Consider the following 6,723-nt stretch of genomic DNA (forward strand, 5'->3'; position numbering starts at 1 on the left):
GAATCAATCACTTACAACCCTAGATTCGAATACGCCTAAAATCCCAACTCAAACACTTCTGAAATCAAACCTGCAATCTGACCCTAGGAATACTCTAACCCCCAAATCCCTAGAATAAGAGCTCTCTTACTCTTCCTGAAATTATTACACCAAACTGCTCAAGATTTACTCAGATTACACACGAAATCAGAATCAGAATAACATGAACCCTAAATGTGTACAAAGAACACAGAGATCATACTCTTTTTCGATGTGAGAAGCCTCTTTGTTTTTGCAAATGAAGACTTTCTCTTTTATAGTGTTGACTTTCAACGAATTCTCATCCGTTGGATTGTCATTGGATCAATGGTCAGGATTCATCTTGAAGCTGTCCAAAACGACACCGTTCCACTAATATCCAATACGCCGTCGTTTCAAGCATTCCTAGTAGAATAATCAATCAACTTCATCTTAATTCTATGAGCTAAATAAACACAAAATCCCACCTACCAAAGATGTTGATTGTGTGGAAGTGTTTTCTAATCTCATTTTATTAATTTTATCCTATGCAAAAAGAAAGTCAACTTCTTCTACTATATGAATTTATGACTGGGCGAGGTTGACCAAGACTAGTAAAGCAGAGTTTTTGGTTATTAAGAAACTTCAAGTTTGTGAACTGATTACTGAGTGTAGGGGGGTGAAGATGTTGAAGGTGAGCAACGGCATGAGTATAAATTTTGGATTATAAGGTTAAATATGATATTAATTATAGATTTAAGGGACTACTTAGTATTCCGTCAGGAGAAAATTGAAATGATATCCAATCATGCAAATTTATATGAAGAAAATGCAGGATGGTGATAGCAGGGGCTACAGACTTAGGCCGCGTCTCCTTCCTTGGTGGCTAACAGCGATATGACTCTTGTCAAGTCTGCTCTAGTATCTGGCTGTGTGGCTTCAGTTTAGAGTTAATTCAAACGAGCCGTATCAATCACGCATGTCCTCTCCCTTCCGTTCTCCGTCAACGGTCCCGCCTGCTCAACCACCGGCAGTCTAGGTCATTTTTGTCATCTCAAATACTTAATCATTAAAATTAATAGAACATTTGTGCTAAATATTTGCTAATTTTTTTTTTTTTTTTTAATTTCACAGATGAGATGGCCAGGTTGTTACCGAATCTGTTCGGCAACTATAGGCGAAATTGGTGTCAAATGATGTCGATATGCTTCAAGCGGATCAGAAGTTGAAAATCGTCGTTTTTGACTGGGCTCTAGGCGACAGGTGGATACAATGTGATCTCAGGAATTTGGGGTGAGGATCTATATGGAGCTGTAGTTTTAAAACGTGGTTTGCTTGAAAAGCTGTTTGAAAATGCGATTTTTGTGTTTCATTGTTAATGCTTTGTATGGATTTAGGAGAGGTACAGCAAGGATTATGAAGCGCAAATACATTGAATTGCTCCTGAATATTTTTATCCCTACAGAGAGGAGGTATGTTTGTTTCTTTTGAGTGAAATTTATGGCTTTCAAAGTATTCAAATTTATAGGCATTGATTAATGATTGTTAGATTAATTATATTTAATGAGATTAATTAAGTTGTTAAAAGTGTATTATCCAATAAGTTTAAATTGTATTTCAATTTGTGCTAGTATAATTTGAAAGTGTTTTGATATGGAAATAAAATGTTTATATACACTGTTAAAGCTGTTGTTTTTGTTGGATTTTCAGCAAGTTATGAGCCAAAAAGAGGAGAGGTGTTCGGCAGGGACTCAATGTATGTTCAAAGCCCGTCTTTCTCATGTAGTCTTTTTCCTTTTTAAAGCCTTCTTTTTTTGGTTGTTTTTCATTTTGGTCACTGCCACTTTGTAGTGCATAAAGCTAGAAATTTGTGTTTTACCATTGTGATCGAAATGGCATCCCAAATTTTATTAAAGATGAGTTTGTGGTTACATTTTGAGCTCTTCGGACACCTGATTTAAGAGCTTGTTAGTTCATTTTATGCAGTTGTTGGCTATAAAACTTAGTTTCCAAACTCTTTATGTACAGTTTCCAAACTCTTTAAGTACCTGTTCATAAAAGCTTTTGTTGTTTGTAGAATTTAATGCTTGATCGTGTTGGTTTGTGAAACGATGCCGTCTTAAGTATAAAAGGCTGCACAAGAAATGTTGCCGTTTCAACTAAAGAATAAGCTATGAAGAACTATCGTCTCAGCTCCAGACTTTACTAAAATGAGTGTTGGCTTCTCTGTTGCTAAATAGAAATCAGTTCTTTCTCTATAACCTCACTGTAACCAATTCTGTTTCTTCAGTTCAGCAGCTCACTATATAAAGTTTGCTTGTAACAAGATTCTGTTATCAATCAAAACTGAAACAAAGTAAATTTTCGTTGCTCTGTTTTCTCTCATCTCCNATTTTATTTATTTTAATTATTTTATATGACTGTGTCAAATAAATAATAATAAAAACTTTATATTTATTTAATTAAATTCTTATACAGTCACCTCTAAACCAGTTATAATCTCAATTAAACAATAATGCTACGGATACAGGTATTTTTACACCGAAATTTTGTATCGGCCTACGTGTCCAATGATTTACACCAGCAAACCAGACACGTTTCACGTTATTAAATTTTTTTCTAGTGAACGGTTGTTCATCAAATATGGATAGTCGTTCACTTATATGGACTCCTGTCTATATTATATGGACGTGGTTTCATTTACTACAGACAAGTGTCCCCATTTTAAGGACGAGCGTCCATCAGTAAAATGGAATATTTTTTTTTTATAAAAATTAGGGACGGCCATTTATAGGTTATGGACGGTTGTCTTTTAATATTGGACGAGTATTCATATTTTAATGGACGCCCATCCATTAATAATTCTTTTTAAAAAATTACTATGTTATAATTTATTTAGAATTTATTATAAAAAAATTTTATTCCATTTTATTGATGAACGCCTGTCCTTTAAATGGGGGCATTCGTCCGTAGTAAATAAAACCACGTCCATATAATATGGACATGAGTCCATATAAGTGAACGACTATCCATATTTGATAAATGACCGTTCACTAGAAAAAAATTTAATAACGTGAAACGTGTCTGGTTTGCTGGTGTGAATCATGGGACATGTAGGCCAGTATAAGATTTCGGTATAAAAATACCAGTGTCTTTAGCATTGTTGCTCAATTAAACCACTATATATATAATATTAAATCACTATATTTGATATATATATAATGCTCAATTAAATCACTATATTTGATATATATATACGGACACTGATATTTTTATACCGAAATCTTATACTGGCCTACGTGTCCCGTAATTTACACCAACAAATCAAACACGTTTCACGTTATTAAATTTTTTTCTAGTGAATGACCGTTTATCAAATATGGACGACTGTTCACTTACATGGACTCCCGTTCATATTATATGGACCAGATTCCATTTATTAAGTGAACGATCATCCATATTTGATGAACGACCGTTCACTAGAAAAAAATTTAATAACGTGAAATGTGTTTGATTTGTTGGTGTGAATCATGGGACACGTAGGCTGGTATAAAATTTTGGTATAAAAATACTTGTGTCCGTAACATTATTGTTTAATTGAGATTATAACCGGTTTAGAGGTGGTTATTTAAGAATTTAATTAAATAAATACAAAGCTTTTATTATTATTTATTTGACACAGTTATCTAAAATAATTAAAATAAATCAAATATATTTACAATTAAATAGGATAAAGAGTAAATATTTTCCCAAATTGTAAAAGTAAAACTGGCGCACTTTTATCCTTCTATATCTTTTCAATGGCGCTTTTTTTTTTTTTTAGGGTTTTATTTGAAGTTTTTTATTTTACCATAAACCTGGGGCAATCAAGAACAAGGGGGCGGCAAACAATTACAACTATCAAGAACAAGGGGGCGCCAAACAATTACAACTATCAGAAGAGTTCCCAGACAATATTCAGACTTCAAAGGTTAGTTTTTTTTTTTTTTTGGAACCAATACAACATCATTGAGGTTTTTATTTTTTAGTGTTTCTTATCTGAATAGTTGATTTCAAGAAAAATGGTTAGTTAATAACAATCATCTTTTTGCATTATCTTTATATTGGTGAATTTTGTTTTGTTTTCTGATTTTTGAATTTTGTATTTAATAACAAGCTCATCATCTGTTTGTAGAAAGTGTCCAAAAAAATATATAAAAATTAGTAGAGTCTGATGACTTTAGAACAAATTCAGTGATTATTTATTTATTATCACATTATTCATTATTCTAATTGAATTAATTCACATTTATAATCTTTTTGTCTATTTAGAAATTTTTAGAACAAATTCATACAAAGGAGCTTAATGTTTTGATGGTTTGCCCAGCCTACAAACATGAAACAAAAATAAAACGATATGCTGTCCATAATTAAGGGACGCCCATCCCTAAGGAATGGGACGACTGTCCAAATATATTTTTTTTTAAATTTTTAAACAAAATTATGGACGGGCATCCATTCTATACGGATGCTCGTCCACACATTAGGGACGCCCGTCCACAATTTGTGGATGAGCGTCCCAGATTTTTTTTAATTTTTTATATTTTAAAAACCGTCCAAAATTAAAGGACGAGCATCCATTAACATATGAACGCCCGTCCAATGTTTATGGACGGCCGTTCATGACCTGTGAACGACCGTCCCTAATTTTTTTTAATATTTTTTATTTTTATTTAGCAATGGACGGGCGTCCTCTAAATCAGGACGCCCGTCCGTAGTAAATGGACCCCGTCCATATAATATGGACGGGGGTTCATATGAGTGAATGGCCGTCCATATGTTATGGACGGCCATTCATTAGATCAAATTTAATAACGCCAAAACACGTTGGATGGTTAAGTCAGCACACACGTCAGCCGGTACAAAATTTCGGTGTAAAAACACCGGTGTCTGTAGCATTGCTGTTTACAAATTATGTTTTCAATTTTATAAAGTTTTATGGTTATACAATTCAATTAATTTGCTTTTCATATTAATACTTTGTGAAGTGAGACAGGTTTTGATAAATATATTAATGGTGGTTTTGGTTATTTTGATATATACACCAAGTTTTATATAAAACTTATCTTCCATACAACCAAATATTCTTTTTATTAAATGTATAAATAATTTAAATAGTTTCATTAACGCTGTCATTATCGTCATCTAAAATATACATACAAGTTCATATATAAAAATATGTAACATTATCAATTTTTATAATATCTCATATCTCATACCTAAAATCACTTACATTTTATAAAGTGTTAGTTTTAAATCATCATAGAAAAGACAAAAAACTTAGAGATCCTTTAAAATACAATTTTTTTTTTACAAAAGCTCACACTCTTAGCTTGCTGAAGAGTTCTTTTAAGTTAACTATTGGTTTAAGGTTCCATTTTCTATTGATCTTAGTTGTGTTATTATCACTATATTTGACTATAGTTATTTAATTCATAAGTAATAAAAATATAATTACTTACAAGATAAATTAGAATATCTATAGCTGCATACTATAAGGATTGTAGCAAATTAATTTTCACATTCTTTATTTGCTACAAATTCAAATAATTTATAGTTAATACACACATATTATCTATATATTGAAACTAGTAGCTAACAATGATACTAAAATGTTGTCACTACCATGAAAATAAAATTTGTATAGCTAAATACCTTAATGAGCTACAAATTTTAATATTTTATAGCTAATGTATAAATAATAGCTATATAAGTAAAATTATAGCTAATAATGATACTATATGCCACGTACATAAAATGTTTATAGCTAAATATATTAATTAGCTACAAATCTCAATATTTTATAGCTAATGCACAAATAATAGCTATATAGTTAAAACTCATGGCAAATAATGATACTATATGCCATGTAAATGAAATATTTATAGCTAAATACATTAATTAGCTACAATGTTTTACCATAGCTAATACATTGTAGCTAAATGAATAGCTATTGTCACAATTTTAATAAGTTAAAGCAATAGATGAATATTAGCTTCGAGGGAGAAATTCTTATCACTAAAATTATTTCAATTAGCTACAAATATTGACTTTCCTAGCTGTAAATATGTATTTGCTATAGTTTTTCTTTTCGTAGCTAATGTTCATAGCTATATATGTATTTTGTTGTAGTGTCTTGTGTATAAATTGTGAATTAATTCATTGTATTTGGATGTATGAGAGGTGAGGTACATGGGGTCGATTTAGGTGATTTGCAGAGGGGTTTTCCTTGGGTTCTTCATGTAAACAAGGAGCTATAAACTCTATAAGCATCTTTCTATTACAATGAATATTTCCTACTGCCTTGAAGAGTGGATGTAGGTAATCAATTGATTATCGAACCAATATAATTTTTGTGTGTTCTCTACTTCCTTTTATCCTCTTGTTATTCTTATAACTTGATTATTGTGAATATTGCTTGATTAGAAACCTAGGGTTTCTTGTTCTACTGTAATTCAAAGAATCTTTAAGTTCAACAAGTTGTATCAGAGCCAGATTCGGTCTGGATATTAGAGATTGTTCGATTTTTGGACTGTCTAGGGTTAAATCTAAGCTGTTGATTACAGGATTCTCGACTTAGGGTTTTCTAGGTCTTAAAATTTTGGGGCTTTTCATCTCCTAGTAACGATGAGAGTTGTAAACTTAGATATGTCTAAGTTTGAAGTAGAGAAGTTCATGGGTGACAAT

General features: G+C 31.5%; 1 long non-coding RNA gene across 1 annotated transcript; it reads left to right on the forward strand.

The window, feature by feature from the left end:
- The first annotated feature begins 918 nt into the window (after window positions 1-918).
- Window positions 919-1,757, forward strand: LOC116139444. Its single transcript, XR_004129461.1, has 4 exons — window positions 919-1,036; window positions 1,132-1,290; window positions 1,395-1,469; window positions 1,708-1,757. It is a non-coding gene; the product is annotated as an uncharacterized LOC116139444 (long non-coding RNA).
- Window positions 1,758-6,723: the final 4,966 nt, after the last annotated feature.

The sequence above is a fragment of the Pistacia vera genome, unplaced genomic scaffold (assembly GCF_008641045.1).
Source record: "Pistacia vera cultivar Batoury unplaced genomic scaffold, PisVer_v2 Contig351, whole genome shotgun sequence".
NCBI classification, from domain to species: Eukaryota; Viridiplantae; Streptophyta; class Magnoliopsida; order Sapindales; family Anacardiaceae; genus Pistacia; species Pistacia vera.